Consider the following 19,638-nt stretch of genomic DNA (forward strand, 5'->3'; position numbering starts at 1 on the left):
TTTTAAATGTCTCTGATATGATATAAAATCAAAAGAAAGACACAGCCAAAACAATTGAGGACGGGATAAAGTAAATATGGTAAAATGCAGTCTTGAAATATTTTAAAACTATAATCCTGAGGTAGTTTAGTATTTGTAGAACACACATCGAATACTGTACATACAAAGGCATTGGAATGGAACGACAATGAATAATTTAGAAATGGATCCTTTATCCTGTCGATATTGTTTGTAACTTATACCGTTTGGCATTTCACAAAGTCATGCGTTTCTCAGACTGTTTATGAGGTCTTTACACTAAATTCGTTGGATGCATATTACTGCTTGATACTTTAATAGTCTGGGAGAAAATGATTGATTTATTAGTTGTTATTGGCTGAATTTTAAGTTGCACTAGTTTTCAGTAAATTCGATTTCTCTTATATCGTTGCTTTGTTTCTATTTTTTGGGGTTTTTTTTCCCCGATTAAATGTTTTTTTTGTAATCATACCAGATACATGTACCACATCTCCTTATTTTTATATTTAATAAATATCTATATTGATTCAGAAGTATAGAAATTAAGGAACATGACTTTTTGGCATAATCATGGTTTCGTCACACGTGGGAATAAACTTTTTTTAAGATACAACATCTTATATATGTAAATGATGTGAAGTTTTAATGTAATTTTATTTTATTTCAATATTAATGCTGTGCGAGGTTTTTTAGATGATGCTAGTGGTATGAAATTGTTCTTTGTGTAAGGGCTCCTTCTCCTTTTGATCCTGTTTCTTGTTATTCCTAAAAAAAATTAATATTATAAATTATGAAAAGTGGAAATTAGAAAACTGTTGTATAATTTATAAAAGGATGGATAAAAAAATGTTTTCAATGATTGTTTTATATATAACTGTTGTATAACTTATAAAAGGATGGATAAAAAAATGTTTGCAATGATTGTCTTATAATATAATCCCGGTTTCGTCCCACCACTATGGAAAACCATAATGATTTAACATTCAGGTGGGACGAAACAGGGATTATATATAGATAAGTGTCTTATATATAATCCCGATTTCGTCCCACCGCTATGGAAATTTATTACATTTAATATAGAGGATGGGACGAAACCGGGATTATATTATAAGACATTTCATACGCAACTATTATCAGCACCCGCAGTGCGCATGCGTCAAATTTTGCCACAATCGATATCGACAAATTTACTATAGATTGTTAAAAGAAATCTTAAAATTTTATTAGCTGTCAGTAAATAGCATTAAATTTCTTTTTCATTGGCATCAATTTTGAAATTTCAATTTTTAAGCTTTCTTCAGATCTAATTTGTATTTCGATAAGGATTGCAGAAGTTTGTTCCATTTTCAATTAAAAAACACAGGGTGCACGACCTATTACTTCATACAATTCAAAACCAAAATTGTGTGCACATGGGTTTTCATATATGAATTGACATTAAATCTTTATTAGAAACAACTTCATTCGCACGTATATTTATTCTCTGGTTTTAAATCTATCAAACGATTTAAATTTTATATTTTACAACATCTTGTGAATCCATTCCTTTTTTATTCAAAAATCGAGTTGCCATCATTTTCTGAAGTTGACCAGAAATAATCTAAGTCATACCAGGTAAATATTCATGGATAAATTATTAACACATGACCATGTGATGACTTCTATTATTCTCTGTATTTTGTGATTTTTTGCGTGAACCGCCTGAGATGTTCACGCTTAAATATTGGAGAGTTTTGGAAGTGTCTATGGGCCATTCGATATCCTCGGAATCAAAATTCTCGGAACGTCTCAAAAATTTTCGATGATTTATACAGGTAGTTATATATGTCTTTGATACGGTCTCTCTACGGATAGGCTACCACGTGACATTGTATGTTTCAATCACAGTCCATTTGTTGATTGGATAGTAAAACAATAATGACTAGATTGCAGTCAAAAAATTGTTTAAATGTTAGAACCTATATGCCTTTTGACAAAACATATGTGTTTTAATAATGCGAATGTTTATTGAATATCAAGTATAATGAAAACGCAATTATAAAGTTAATGCTTTGAGACGGTCCCTGTACGCGTTGTGTGTGTAGTATTTAATACAGCGCGTGCTGTTGTGCATTGTGACAAGAAAACCTGGGATATAATGTCCCAGAATAAATTGATTATTTCTGAACGTTTATCATTTGATATTTTGTATTTCAATCATAGCCTGGGAAAATGTCGGAAAGCATGAAGAAAATTAAGAAAACGATATTTCTGTTATAAATATTTCGACGTAGGTCGGAAACACAGTGGTCGGAAAGCAGAAAGATAATTAAACAAAAGGATTTTTCTGTCAAAAATATCTAATTTCACTTAATAATAAATACTACCAGACCAAGAGAATATTCATTATGAAGTTTAAACTGAGACTGAATTTATTCTTAATAGAATATAATTTAAAATGTTATATTTACGTGCATTATGTCTCACAGGTTTGAACAGTCATTACAATATGCAACGCATGAGCACCAATGAGCAGGGATGCGTACACAAAGTTAGCTAAATATCAAAATTTTAAACGGTAGTGAACGAACAAATACTTCCATGGTTTTAATTCACAAGGATTTGAAATCCTTGCATCTCACAAAAAAAAACGTAATTAATATTTTATAATAATCATAACAAAATTTAATTACAATGTTAATTATTTTATACTGTTTTAGTATGGATTTATAAGTCTTTGCTTATATTTTGTATAGCAATATAAACATATAGTGGAATGTTAGACTTTAAGAAGAGATTGATTTGATAAACGAAATGTCCATCCGTCCATCCGTAATAACTTTACGTTTGTGTTTAATAACATTATATTCTAAATTATCGGGAAAAAATCGTTAATAGGAATTAATGTATGTTAACTATAAAATTTCAATTATTTTTTATTTGTTTGTTTTAATAGTTCAACCTTATAGCATCTAAATCTTTGCACTATGGTACGATTTAGAAAATTGTTTTCATTGTGTTGACCAGCTATCCTACACGTCTTGATTCATTCACATTATACATCACCCTTTTCACACGCACACTATCGATTTGCGTTCACACAAATTCCGGATTAAATGGCAATGAATCCGGAGTCAAAACACTTGAGGTAGGTAGTTTGAAATCCGAATTCAACTATTAGATTGATATATGTGATGACGCAAATGCGTATTCTTATCCAGAGTATCAGTGCGTATGCATTCTATTTACTATTTCTTGCGCAAAAAATACCATGTGCATGCATAAATATCAATTTCACTCGCGAATGTGAATTTCACTTTTCTTATCTAAATTCAGGACACGGCAGTAAGACATGTGACTTTCAAGCATGGTCATCATCACTTACGGAACTCTGACCTCTAGCTGTTTCTCTTTTCTTTTCTTTTCTTTTTTGAGTCACTGTCCTATTATAAACTTTGACATTTTCGAAATGCTAAGGATTTTCTACCCCAGGAATAGATTACTTTAGATGTATTCGGCAAAACCTTTGTTTCGAAATTTTAGGTCCTGAATTTCTTTCCCCTTCGTACTTTATTTGGCCTTTTTAACTTTTTTTATTCGAGCGTCACTGATGATTATTTGTAGTCTTAACTCGCGCATGGATATATATACATCATTTTAATCCTGGTATCTTTTTATATCTACATATCTCTTTTATATAAATTGGTTCTCTTAATTGAGAGTGTGTTAAGGTATTCATAAAACTTCTGAAAATAAGATATTCTTCAAAACCAAGTTTTCCTGTAGAATATTTGGATTGATTTAAGTAAAATCAGGAAATCCTCAAAATTTGAGATGTTTTAGGGGACCAAAATAAGTCTATATATAAGAGGTCCCAATGAAGCTGGTGTGTTACTCTCAAGAAAAATACACGAAGCCTTATAAATTGCATGCCACAGTGTTTCACTTCACATGGAAATTGGACTTTAAATTTATCTATACAACATCTACCATGAGTACAAACAGCTTCAATAACGAGTTAAGAATAATTGAAGGCATCCAGGAAACAAAATATGAAGGTATGATAGATAAAATAAATGCATCCAGATTATAAAGCAAACTGAGTGCTTAAATTTGCGATTGGTTTGTGCAATTTGCATTAGACATCCGGTTTGCAGAAACTGGGATTTGCAATAGGATTATGAAAAAAGGATGTACACTCCCAAGTAATAAATAAAATAGTCGAGCCTTAAAATGTAAATTCAAATAGTAGCTGTATATATACACTTTTCTATTCACAACTATCCAACATTGCTTTCAACTGACTTGTGCAAGAATCTACACAATTACATATTTTAAATAAAGGTGTTTTAACATTATCATCATCTTATTCCTTTCACAGTCAATTATTTCAATTTAAAAACAAACAAACATTCAGTGCTCAACAATTTTTTGGTGACCAGTCAGCGGTCTAGGGTTCACGTGTTGCTTTTCTTTTTTTAAAGAAAGCAACTTGTTTCTTCGTGACGGTTTAATAGCCTCTTTCTTTTCAAGTTTACTTCATAAATTAAATTTCAATGCACAAAAAATATATTCTCCAAAATAAACCAATTGCCAAAGTCTGAAAAGAATAGGCCAAGGGCAGCATATGTGCCAGTGTGGACTATATACGAAAATATATGTATATAGTAAATGTTAATTCAAAGATTACAAAACGGCAATCGCTTAAAATTGAAATAAATTTTTTTATACATAAATGTGATATATATTAGTCTGTTGCTTATTTGATGCACATTCTCCTTTTATCCACTTAACTTTAAGAAAAATAAATCGCATAGAATAAAGTAAATATTATTCTTCATTTGTCTCCGTCCTTTCAAAAGTTTCTGGCGCGAAAAATATTTAATTTTGTATTTGAACATTTATATAAATTTTGTCACGGTTAAAAAGGAAAATTATTTTAATTATTTTTCTGTTAATTTAAAGTTTACGGAGAGCTGTCTCATTGGCACTCATACCACATCTTCTTATATCTATATTGTACATGTATTTGCAGAACTTGAAATTTTGAAATTATCGAATTAATAAGATAATTGGTATTGTAAAAATTAAAATTATAATACTTGAAAACAGATGCCTGCGACCCCTGTTGTTTCGATTAGCATGTTTTCTAAAGATATCCGTGTGAAGTCCACAAATTTCAACATGTATTTGGTCACCTAGTGTGAATCTCAGATAAAATTGTCAAGCTCAAATCCGTTGTTATATCTTTCCTTTACATATCAGTAATATTATTTTCCGCGGGCAGCGCACTCTCTCCCCCCTATTTATATTATACTCGGAACATTACTGACTGTTAACATTTCTTCTGTGGGACTTTTTATGTTTTTAGTCTGCATGCAATGAAATTTTGGGAAAAATATGCTGATTAGTGTGAGAATATCATTGTATAAATTCATTAGTCTATGCTTTGATTGGCTTCTATCTAAAAAAATCAAGTAATCTAAGACTATATCATTATTGTAAGTGAGAAACTTATCCTTGCATCAACGAACTTGTGAAACTTGTAGAAATATTGTTGAAACTGAGGAACATGTATTCATGGTATTGTTAGAGTGTCCATTGTATCAAGGAATTGTTATATTTAAATATACAATTCCTTGATTGTATGATGACCTGCGAACTGATCTGTTTTAGAAAAATTTTGTCAGAACATCCAACAATATGAAAAAAATGAAATGGTGGGACGATACTTGTATCCTATTGGTTATGGTTTCAAAATCTGATCATACCGGCGTCAGAAAAATTAATTAACATTTGCGGTCTATAAAAAGGTTATAAAACATGAAAAGGTGTGGGATAAAACTCTTCATATAAATAATACCGCCAGCCCGGATTTATAGTTTAACGAAGAGAAAAGAAAACACAAGTGGAACAAAACTGATACAATGTATATAACTGTTTAAGCAATGCGTTATATTTATTAAAAAATGGGAATTGGATAAAGCAAAAATGGTACGCCAAATCTGCTACCATGTGAATATTACAGCGTATTAATTCCACGGAACTTCGTTGAAGTTCGCGTGATCGGATAAAGGGGCTCCATATATTTTGAAGCGTAACTACTAATATGAGAAAAAATGTATCTATTATTATTATACTTTAAAAATATGCAATTTCTTTTTAACAATAACAAGACAGCATTATTTTCTTTTGTCTTTGAGTTATTATGTATATCGTGATAGCCCTTTGTCCGTTGATGTCTAGTCTGCTTATTAATCAATTGTTCTAATATAGCCTATTCCGTTAAAGTTTTTATGAAAATATTTTATTTGCAGTTACATTATATGATCCTTAACACAGGGTCAAGTTTTTTAACTTGAGGTTGTGATCGAGTGTCCCTTTTGTAATTACCTATTTAAATCTTTATATAATGATTAGCCTGGCATCTTGACCCAATTTAGTGAGCCAGGATCCCAGGCTATATAATGATGTGGTGTGATACCGTCCCTTTATCCGTTATCGTTGTTATTACTGATAAAAATATTTGCTGTTTAACGTTTGCTGAGTTGCGACCTTTGAGTTAGATATACTAGTATCAGTTTTGTCCCACCTTTTCTGTGAGTCTTTGAATTATTAGGTATTGAAATTTTGCCATTTATGTTGTTAATTATACGTCTGTGGAATTATTTTTCTCTTTCATCGAATTTAAAGGTTGAAAATGTCTCATCAATTTGCCCCACTTATTTCCGAATTTGTAACATATGCATGCGCTTTGAAATAAAACAATTTGACTATAATGTACCATTTCCCCTTTCCGAATTCTGTTGTTCTGAACTGGTCAAACGTAATCCGGAAGCAGATAGTTGTACCTTTAATATACCAGTTTTTTCCCACTACTTTTCTGAAATCTTAAAGTACAAAATATATTACTGAGATAGAACAATTACACATACTATGCCCATTTTGTCCTATCGTTTTTTCTCTTTTAGAATCTGTTCATTTATCATTCATCATTTTCATTTTCATCGATTATAAAAGTGATACCTACAAGGTACCAGTTCTGTCCCACAACTTATATTTGTTTTAACCTTTAATTATGAAGGGATTGAAATTGCTATCCCTAGGGTACCAGTTTCGTCCCACCATTTTATCATTTTCAGAATCTTTTCTCCCCCCTAAACTATTCCGTGCCCCTTTTTGTTGATGGCTATAATCCCCAAAAGAAAACACTTTTTAAGGCGTTATTTTAAATTGATTAGTTTATATTTTAAAACATAAAGTTTTCATTTTCAATAAAGTTACAAACCTTACATACACACTTCAAATTTACTCTACTGTGTAATATATATAATCCCGGTTTTGTCCCACCCTCTATATTACATGTAACAAATTTCAATAGGGGTGGGACGAAACCGGGATTATATATAAGACACTTATCTATATATAATCCTGGTTTCGTCCCACCTCTGTGTTAAATCAGTATGGTTTTCCATAGGGGTGGGACGGAAACCGGGATTATATATAAGACACTTATCTTTATATAATCCCGGTTTCGTCCCACCTCTGTGTTAAATCAGTATGATTTTTCATAGGGGTGGGACGAAACTGGGATTATATATAAGAGACTATCTATATACATAATCCCGGTTTCGTCCCACCCTCTTTGTTGAATGCAATAAATTTCCATAGCGGTGGGCCGAAACCGGGATTATATATAAGACACTTATCTATATAAATAATCCCGGTTTCGTCCAACCTCTGTGTTAAATCAGTATGGTTTTCCATAGGGTTGGGTCGAAACCGGGATTATATATAAGACACTTTTCTATATATAATCCCGGTTTCGTCCCACCTCTGTGTCAAATCAGTATGGTTTTCCATAGGGATGGGACGCAACCGGGATTATATATAGGACACTAAAAAGTAAAAATTTAATATTTTAACTTTTAAAAAGTGATATTTGTTACGCTTTGACAAACCGGTATAATACATCAACATCTATACAAAATAACAAAGATATTGAAATATGCCGACAAAATATAAAAGAAAAGTACAACATCCTGGTACGAATGGTGGGACAAAACTGGTACATTATAGATCCCATTTCAATACCGTCCCACGTGGGACTATACCAGGATTATGTCGACTTTTTCTATATACTATTATGTGTGATTTGTAGCAGAGATGTCTCTGTATTGAGCCATTTGTTCAACTATATATTTTTTATGAATATATCTATATCTATGTCGATCAGATTCCCGTTAAGCTTGTGACTGTCTCACTAATTTGATCACGAGTTTTCCAACAATTCATTTTGTATTCTGAAATACCTTATCACGTGCATTAGGATAGAGCAGTTTTTGCTTTTTTGTGCTTTTATGCCTTTCCTGAGAAGTTTGACTTGGTTTTAGATAAACATGTTCGAACCTCAAAATTAAAAATACACCCTACACTCTATGCATAACCATATAATAACTGACATTTTTAATTTTGATTGCCACAAGCGGATTTAGGGGGGGGGGGCTGGAGGCCCGGGCCCCCCTTTTGTGGGTTGATTATTTAAGGAATCACTGAAGCATGACTGGAGCGGGCCCCCTCTTTGGCAGTCAGTGGGCCTCCCTTATGAAAATTTCTCATTTTGATATTTGGATTTTCAAGTTTGGTGAATATGTATTATGATTATTGTTGGTTTGTTATTGTAATTCGATATGCTATTTATAAACACTATTTTTCTATTCTTTTTCAACTTGGAATGCCTATTTTTATGTTGTATATTGAAAAATTATAATAAAAAGTTGTGATAAAAAAAGTTTGTTATCTCCCTTTGAACGGTAACGAGATCATTTTCTTGTACACGTAAATTAAATTTTGTCTACATCTACACTAGATGTACCCGGCCGGCCTATACTGTTACGAATTCTCCCAAATAAAGTCCCCATCAATATATATGACCATATATACTATTGGGAACTAGCCCTATATATATGAGGGTATGGATAGGGGGCTCCATTTCTGTATTCTTTAATTTTTTGGGCCATTTTTCTCTAGTCTTGATATTTAAGCACCTCATTATTCTCTATTCTTTTTTTTGTCCATTTATCTCTATTCTTTATATTCTTTGCCCATTATTCTCTATTCTGTAAACTCCCATCCACAACCTCATATATTATTCAATTCATCTTTACATGTCAAACAAGAATCTATATTGTTATGGATGTGCATGGAACGCGACCGTTTGGTAGGGGATGGAGTTGAACACTTGGGACTTGTTTTATCTTTCATTCAATTCGTCTTGACATAACAAACAAGATAATATATATGGTTTAGGGGTTTCGAGCTCAAACATTTTCAAGATAGTTGAACATTCTGAAATGTCAGGGAATGGGGATGACCTCTGGGGACTCAACCTTGTAAATCATTCATTTCATTTTGACATGACAAACAAAAAACTGTATGGTAATGTGTGAAGATCTCAACAATTTATATAATATTTGAACATTCTCAAAGACAAGGAATGAGATGTCCCCTTTGGATTCATCCGATATATTATTCAATTCGTTCATAAAACAAACAATAAAATGTATGGTTAAGGAATGGGGATCTCAACCATATTCAAGATATTTTAATATTCCAAATGCCAGGATGTGGAGTTGACCAGTGGGGACTAGCCTTATATTTGATTTGATTTGTCTTATCATGTTTAACATTTCAAAATCCTTAGATTTTCCATATCTTTTACGGTTTTGTTTAATTTGATAAATAATAATCAAGGTCAAAAGTCAAGGGCATGTTTTATCATGTAGAACATTTCCAAATCCTTAGATTTTCGATATCTCTTACGGTTTTGTGTAATTTGAAAAATAATGTCGAAGGTGAAGGGCATAGGTGACCATGCACTGACTTCTGACCCTTCTGTAGATAGGTGACCATGCACTGACTTCTGACCCTTCTGTAGATCATATTGTGCCATGATCTTTACTGAAGACCCCATGTATCTATCACAAACTGTTCTCAGTTTAAGAAGAATAAGTTTGAAAGACCTGATTAATTACTTACCATTACCAATACGGTGACTCCCTGTATTTTCATAAAACTAAAACGGAAATTTTCAGATCATCAACATATCAATTTTAACAAATTCCAAGGACGAAATGTCAAGAAGTCGCATTTTAAAAAATGCATTGTCCGCCGCATTTTAAGGTTAATCTAAACGTTAATTATAGAACTATATGAAAAATGTTAATCGAATTTATGTCTAGAATTAAAAATGCTACATAGATCATTTTTTAGATATTCAGATGCAGTTACACGAGTTTCGTAAAAATACGAAAATCAAATACCACCCAATTACGTATATTCTGCCTAGAATGCAACATACATATTCTTATATTATAATTGACTGTTCATGAGAACAAGAACTGCAATTAATCTTCTATTTCACCCGAGAAGGATCCGAGACAAATTCAATTGGAATAAAATATAAACAAGCTAGGAAAGGGACTCGAAAGCATATATGTTTACATTATAAAACAAAAGTTTATTCATAAGGAATTGACATCAAAATGTTACTATAATCATTCTTGACTTATCCCCATTGACAAAAGAGTGAAACAATGCGGTTGTATCAGTCCCATGCTCTTCATCTTATCTTTAGTATATTATTGACACAATGTCTTGAACATTGGTAATTATAGGTATGGATCGACCATTCATCTGTTGAGGGTGGGGGCATGCTTTTTATCTTGAGACAAAAAATTGTTTATCCCCAAAAAACCAAGATTGTTCGAAGGACATTTACAAACGAGAATTTGTCTTTGAAACTCGTTAAAATATACATATTGTTCTTTAAGATTTAACGGAAACAAAGTATTTTTTCACCTCTATTCTGAAGCTAATTAATTAAAAAATATAAGAACCAACCTCTTTGTTTAGAAAAAAAAAAAAAAAAAAAAACATGCCCCCACACAAAAGGCCAGTTGAAAATGAATATCTTAAACCGTTGCAAATATTAAGTTCTTATATAGGAACTGTTTCGTTTGCTGATGACTTTATTTGTCACAGTACCCTGAAAGATGGCAGTTATGTTTAAATACTAAAAAACCATAAAACCGACAAAACACTGCAAAAAGTTGAACCATATATTGTAAGGTTAAACAATGCACAAGTAATTTTTTGTTCACATAAATGAAAAAAAAGGAATACAAGTTTATTTTAACAAATTGACCAAAGTTACTTATGTTTACACAATGAAATTTGTTCTGAGTTCTGACAAACCTATAGAACTGGAAAAGTTTTTATGCATGACAGGACCCAAATATAAACTAGAAAGCGTCAACTGACAAGTCAGAACGGAGCAAATGATTTTTATGTGAGAAACAGAGAATGATGCATAGAATGCAATTCAAGTTGATGTGATGTGTCAATTTTCATAAATTTTAGCACCAGGCACCATGTATTAATTTAAGATGTGTTCTCAACAGATATAAAGTTTTGTTAAAAACAAAACACTATGTATTTGAATGGGAATTTCCTAAGTGGAAGGCAATAGATATTTTTTGACACAGGGAATCTCTTGAAAATAGCAAATTATATCAGCATATTAATTTTCATTGAAATCCTAGCAAAAACAGACGTTTCTAAAAAATATTATTTGTTTAACAAAAAAATTTTAACCACAATTTGGACACCAGACATCAATATGGAATACATATTAAACATGTACATTACTTATGGTTGAAATTAAACACAAAAAGATGTTTCTCAAAATTAGCATTTTTTCCCCACAAAAACAAAACTGTTCAACCCATATTTCAATGAGTGCTCATACCTCATATATCCTAGTGAACTTAAGATTAAGGATATTACCGAACATAGAAGGTCTGTTTCATATCTTCATCTTTTCAAACTAGAAACTATGACAAACGTGATAGTTTCAACTTTCCAATTGTCAACTTCCCATTTCACAGCAGTAAAATAGAGAAAAAAAGAGATACCATAGAGATATTCAAACTCATCAGTCGATGACAAACTGACAATGCCATGGCAAACGCTCTCTATTCTGGTGCAATGAATAATCACCTGCCGATTATTAGATTTGAATGGATTGACCCCGATGAAATGCCAGCCCTGAACAAGGGAAGAAAGACGATCAGAGATATATTTTGGAATAGATCTTGACTATCCACAAGAGCTTCACGATTACCACAAACCAATTTTTGCAGATTAACAGAGTCAAGAAACTTGTTGCTAATTTTCAGAACAAGGACACATTTGTGGTGCATTATGTGCACTTGGAGAGGTACCTGGCCCGAGGGTTGAAACTTAGAAGGATGCACAAAATCATCTCAAGTTTAACCAAAGCCCGTGTTTGAAACCTTATATTGACAAGTATACGAAACATCGAACCGGAGCTAATATAGCGTTTGAGATATATTTCTTTAAAGTTGACGAACAATTCACTGTTTGGATTAACCATGGAAAACATCCGAAATCGTGTTGATATCCGACTGGACAATGACAAGAAAAAGGGCATTTCAACTGGTGGCCAATTTTAAGAAACGGACTATATTTAACGAACACATATAACATGTTTAAAACGAACCAAATTAGTCTTTGAAAAATCAAAATACCTTGGTTTTTCGATTTTGATCCGTCTAAAACAAAATTGCCTTCTTTGTTATTGACTTACTTAAATCAAAATACGGAACGCGAGTTACAATTTGATACACATTCATCAACAGTTTAGTTTGCGATATTTAAACCACAGATGTATACAAAGACATAGATAAGCATGTACATTTTTTGCACATCAATAATTTGATATATCTAAATATCCACATGGCCATGAATCCGAAATCCAGACTTATGTCAACACGAGATTCCTAGCAGGTTTAAGGACGACTGAAAATCAATGGTTTGGACCCAAATTGTATGAGATTTACATGGAAAAGTCTGAAAGCAAGAGAACTATAGGTGTGTAAAAAAACTTAGTTAAGAATGAGTTTACTTTCAGTGACTACAAATGATGTTTCCTACCGCTCAAGAATTTATAACCAGAGCAAAGGACAAGAGATCTGTACATTAGAGTGCAACAAAATATCTCTTTCGGCAAACGGAGACATGCGAAATATATACTAGTAATTTTGTTGAATAGAATGAAATTCCTACATTTGCTGATGGACAATACAAAATAAAAAAAAATATATATTAAAGAAATACAACGAATCAAATATAAATCATGATGATTAATATTGAACAATTGATCTCAGAACGTCAGATATGATTAACTTGGTAATCAAAAGTTTGATCATCTAAATTCTGTAAAAGTGAACTGGTTTACAGAGGCAGAATATCATGTATATCCTGAATATCCAGCCGTAGCTGATACATTGATTTGTGATTTGACTGCAATCTGCAAAAGATACAGGCCACCACAGGTTTATGCAACTACCAGAAACGTTTAGTCTTCAGAAAATATCATATTTCTTGTAGTGGGAATTTAAGTGGGTTAGATATTCTGGCAATTAGTATATGATCACAGAGTTTTTCACTGGAAATGACAGGGATGGCTAGTATGAAGGGGAATTTTCCTGGGCAGACTAGAACGAATATCAACCATTCAGTAGATATGATGTAGTTGGTAATTCAAGGTTCGATCACATAAATTGTGAGCAAAATTACATAATTCATTATACCAACCTTGAACAAATTGATGAATTGATTTGTGTTAGACAGCAGTAGAATGACGCAAACAGGTACATACTACTACTAGATACATCACGTCTTCAGGATATTATTGTTTTTTCTAATGTGATGTATATTTCATTATAATGACGATGATTTCTGATGTATACGATTGGGGTGATTAACACTAGAAATCCTTATGGACTTTAACTCCTCCTCAAGAGAATATGGTTGAGTATTTATTACCGGACATTTAGTATAACACAGCGGAACAGTGGTGTCTGGACACTTTTGTCTGTAAAAATGCTATCAGAAGGTCAACCTTTTGATAATGTGGTATTTTCATTATGAATAAATAAATGGATTCTATGGATAAAGAGGATTGCTGCTTCAAAACGGTGGATTATGCAACAACTAAACAATTTTGAGAAAATATGACCAAGACATTAATGAACTTACAAAAACAATAGAGTGCAAAATGGACAAGTCTGAAACCACCATGCAACAAAAACTCATTCACAGTTGGGACGCAGGTTGTTGATAGAAGATAAGACATAGCAAGACCTGGACAATCTAAGAAGGTTATTTATTCAATAAAAACACAGTTTTATGTCAAGACAAAGAAAATTTAAATCTTAAAAAAAAACTATTTTTTTTCCACTAAAGTATGTAACTACTTCATATCCGTTTGTTCGATCCATGAGTTGAACATACTAAATGTCGCGAAGTAACCTACTCATTTGACAAAGACCTCTTATATTTAATTCATGTTAGCCGTTGAAAGATTTTTTTAGATGCGTTACAAATCTTGATTAGTCTTCTGAAGTCGAGGTTCATAAAAGAATCCATGTATTTCCTCATTGTTGAAATCTTTAAGACGGTAGATCGGTGGTTCAGTACTTAACACTTTGGAAATAATTAACACAGCTTCGGTCCACCAAAGCGTATATCTCTCTTCAAATGTACCTTTCTTTCTGGCGATTCGCAGTTTGTCTCCAAACTGAATCTAGATTTTTGCATGCGGGTAATGTTTCATAGAGATTCCAGTATAACTTGTTTTCATGTTCCTTTTGATTTCCTGTTACGGGAGTCATTTTGATGGATCTTGAATTGGTGGTGTTGTACTGATTAACGATATCATCCAGAACATCAATGTATGTGCGCGAAGAATTGGCTGAAAATACATCTTTTCCTTCATGGTTCGCTTCCATTTTTCGAAAACACTCGACTTTTCCTCTGTTAAAGTTCAATGTCGTGCTTTTGGACAAATGATTAATATCCTTGCTGTAAAATGCAGTTCCTTTGTCCATCCATTGTTTCATGGAAATTCGTGATTTAAATACCAAATGATAGTCATCTTTGAATGTAACATATTTTTTTATTCTTGAAAGGTACTAGCCAATCATATTTGGAAAATGCATCGATGTTGCTTAGAATGAATTCGTATCCCCTGTTCGACAATCACACTTCGTTGTTAAAACTTAGGGCGGACGGTATTGTGTAACTCTTCAGCTAGTTCACGATGTTGATCACGCTAGCGATTTTTTTAAAACCAAGTCCAAATCTCACCATGGTTCCAGAGTTTTAACAATAACCCTATCTATTATTTTCTTTAACTGAAAGATAGTTATTACGATTGAGTTCCCTCAGAATTATTTTGTCACACACAGAATTGTATAAGAGTATATCCTTGTGTTTGGAATAACAGAGATGATGTCGATATATTTAGACCGCCTGATTCATTCGGTTGATTGGAATTGACCATTTGTTTGGTGTTCCACAAGGGGTTACTCTCCTGATTAATCTTGTTCCAAATCCAGTAAAATATGCCCGAAATATTTACAATGAAATTTCCTGGCGAGGGCAAACAAAACAGCCAGATACATTTGTTGATATTAGAAAACAAATAATATGAGGAAATACATTTATAAAATTTGGTAATAAACTAATTATATTTGAGAATTGGATTGAAAGCGATCTGATTTACATAAATGATATCTTAGATGATAAAATGTCATTATCGGAAATCTACATTCTTAACAAATTAAAGTTCAAAATAAACTGGATAGCTGAATTTCATAAATTAAAAAAAAAAATCTATCCCAGAAGAATGGATCCAAGTTGTTCAAAAAGAAGATTCTGTTAAAAGTACAATTAATATTCAGAGAAATAAGATTATATGGAAAAATCATTATACTGAGACTCCATTATTAATAGTTATCAAAGGTACCAGGCTTATAATTTAATACGCCAGACGCGTTTTATTAACAAATAAAATGTTATATTACTCAAAAACTATAGTCATCAATAGGGATAAGCAGATGGCTTAGAATCCTAGAAATACAAGAAACTCTAAATATGAAGTCATTGTATCAATTTATTTTTGAATATATGATCCATTCGCTGATATTCGATGCATTCTCTAGATTATATACTTGTATCTAACATACATAGGAATTTTTCCGTGTCTTTATTTGGACAGCAGCTGTTTTATTTCGTTGGACACTTAAATTTGTTGATAGAGACACCGACGAAAACCACGAAAATTGGTATCCCACGAATAAATGTACTTTCACAGTAAATAGATTAAAGCTGTATATTTAGCATATTTATTGTTTTTATCGCCACCATCAAATTGGTTGCTAGGCAACAGAATATATGAGATAGACCCATATTGCCACTATTTTCAGAAGGTCTGTGGTAAAGAGTTACAATATAACAAATTTAATGAAATTTAGGGCTGAAGCCAAAAGCGGTCCTTATCGCCCCTTGTCCTTTGTTTTGCGTGCAGTGCTAAAAGAATGATCAACAGATATAATGATGATTCATGAAATGATTATAATAATAATTATGCATATTATTGTAAAAGGAAAGAAATACAGCTCGATCCAGTGTATTTCAATTAAACCCATATAAACCAAATCAAGGCAAATGTCGCAGACACTTGCAGATTGCTCCACAACCGACAAAAATGTGTGTTAAATGGCTCTGTGACTGAAAGAGATATTCTTTAAAAATGGCTCTGCAACCGGCAAACATTTTTTTGAAATGTCTCCGTAACTGGAAGGGAAATTCTTGAGATATTCATTCAAATTACATACAGTTCAAAACTAATTAACACTGATCAATACTGTTTCAATAGTATTCAACAGCGTTCAACACTGTTCAGCATTATCAATAAACTTTTATAAAGATAACTGATCCTGAACAGTCAGCGCGATGCACTTGCTAAGAAAATGCATGATGCCAAACAAAACATTCGAGGAAGCAACGATCTACACCGAATAGTCCAGACTAGATTAACTCGAGACATCACTAAAGTGTTTACACCTGTGGTTGAGACGCAAAAGGAACCACTTCGCAAATCACCAAAAAGATTGAAGATATAACAACCTTAGATTGCTTCCAGCTTTACCTTCACTTCCAGAGTTTGCCGATCCACAACCACCAGAGTTTGCGAATCCACAACCATTAAAAAAAGGTAAGAAGCTTTCATAGAAGACTCCAAATGCAGACCACACGTTTGAATTTAGGTTGGAAAATAATGCTATACTGATTTGAAAGTCATCCATCACCTTCGATGGGGATAATATCTTCCAACATGGTGTAAGATACATATGACGAAATTAAAATCAAGACAAATTGGACTAGTCTTTTGTAGATGAAACCTGCGTCTGGCGTTCAAAAGTTTAAGCCTTGTTTTCTATGATGAGTTTATTTGATAGTGGATTACAAACAGTATTTCTGACATCTAGACCAGTTGTTGAGGCGCAAAAGGAACCGCTTCTCAAATCACCAAAAAAAAAATGAAGATATACCAACCTTAGATTGCTTCCATCTTTATCTTCACCTCCAGTTGTAGAAAAAACGTGCGTCTGGCGTACAAAAGTTTAAGCCTGGTATCTATGATAGTTGTTGGATCGATTACCATTTTGGTAATATACTTTTGGCGTGGCTCGGTACTTATACATCAACCATTGTGTTATTGTGCTATGGTCATTTTTTGTATTCTTTTCTTTTATTTTTGCTTATGTACTTTGTCTATAGAGTGTCTATATACCATTTTGTTTTTCTTTGTTTAAATAGTTATTTGTTTTTATAGTGATTAAGATTATAACACAATGTTGGCTGCTGTACCCCAATTTTTGACAATTTTACCTATTATGTCTGTGTGGTTTGCTCACACATTGTTGTCACTATAATGGGATTCTATGCGACTGTCATACAAGTGAGATGTTTAACTAGCTATAAAACCAGGTTTAATCAACCATTTTCCACATAAGAAAATGCCTGTACTACTAAGTCAGGAATATGACAGTTGTTTTCCATTCGTTTGATGTGTTTGAGCTTTGATTTTGCCATTTGGAGTTCGGTATTTTTGATATTTTATGTAGATTTTTTGATTGTGGAAAGTCTGTTATAAGGCTGGCAACAGCGGTTGAAAAATGAAATTGTTGTCATTATTGAAGCCACGAAAAGGCATGAAAAGATTGGCAATCAGGACTATGCTATGGCTCACTGTCAAATTCTATTAATACACTAATGGTATCAATTAAAAAACGTGGTATTCAGCGACAATATGTTTATAGAGAAAACTGTATTTTTTAGACTATTGTTAATATACAGTCGAGCATTTACCTCTTCTGCTGCATAAACGCTGGGACGTATAGCTGTGAATGCCGCCACCAGTTGAGCTTTGAAAGGTACAGAAAAAAAGCCAATCATGCAGCTAATAAATTGACTACCTCTCAGAAACCCAAAGCACTTTCGTTATCTAACTTTGTACAATGCAGCAAGGTAATTAAAACCATGACACAACATCAACGCGTTAAATTTAACAGTATTGCGGAACCTTCTATGTCCTCCCAACACTGGCAAAGAAGAATTAAACAACATGCATCGCTACAATATTCGACGTCGTCAATTAATATAAACACATAAAGTATGTCAGTAATATTTAACATTACCGAAGGTTTCGTCTTTTGATTGATGAAAGTCTTTGTGAATATGAAGTATACGAATACGAACCGCAATATGTGGCCCCCTTGTTCTGGTGCAGAAATACGTTTAAACATTGAAACACAGGATTTATCTATCGATCTAAAAGTTATCTCTTGGTAAAAAGGTGTCTTTTGAAAAATGATAGTCAGCTTATGCAGACGGAAATCAAGTGTCACTTGTAAACAATGGTGTCATGTACCTATTCAAAAGCATTGGATATAGAATCTCTGGACAACAAAAAGAGTACTTGAATGATCCAAGTGTTGCCACCACCATGATGAGACTAATGACCTACCTAGATGTTTTTAGAAAATTACAAGGTCTTAACCAATTGTGATTCAAGGATTCTACAACACCCGCCGAAGCTTAACAACACTAGTTTTTTTCAGCTAGACACGATAATATCATTACAAGGCTAGCAACCAAGGAACATTTTCATTCGCCATACCCTTTAAACACATCTTTGGTTTTATAGATTACAAACAACAACATTTTATATGGATTCCAACACGAAATAACACGTGTGTGTTCGTCAGACGGCAATACAAAACTCAATTTCCGTACAGCGCTCGTTTCCGTTCCTTATACTCAGTACACTACACTACAATATGTGGCAGAGGTCATATTCAGTGTAGTGATACGATGTAAGGACGGAGCGGATGTCAGCTCTGCGCCGGAGATTGTACAAAATCAAGAGCAGCCGCAGTCAATGATATTGCAAAAATCAACTTAAGAAAAATATCTTGGTGTGTCCCATGTCAACCCTTCTGATGAAAACATATTGAAACTTTTAAAAATAATTCAATGTAAGACCGCACTAAAATGTGGTTTTCATACGCGACAGTGTAATTCCATATGCGACAATGTGATTCCATAGTCGTTTTCCCAAAATACACACTTAACCTGGAGATTATCTGCCCAAAGTGGTACTATAAAACACCTAGGTGGATCATTGCAGGCTTCCAAACTAATAAA

The sequence above is a fragment of the Mytilus californianus genome, unplaced genomic scaffold (genome assembly GCF_021869535.1).
Source record: "Mytilus californianus isolate M0D057914Y unplaced genomic scaffold, xbMytCali1.0.p SCAF_8, whole genome shotgun sequence".
In the NCBI taxonomy this organism is placed as follows: domain Eukaryota; kingdom Metazoa; phylum Mollusca; class Bivalvia; order Mytilida; family Mytilidae; genus Mytilus; species Mytilus californianus.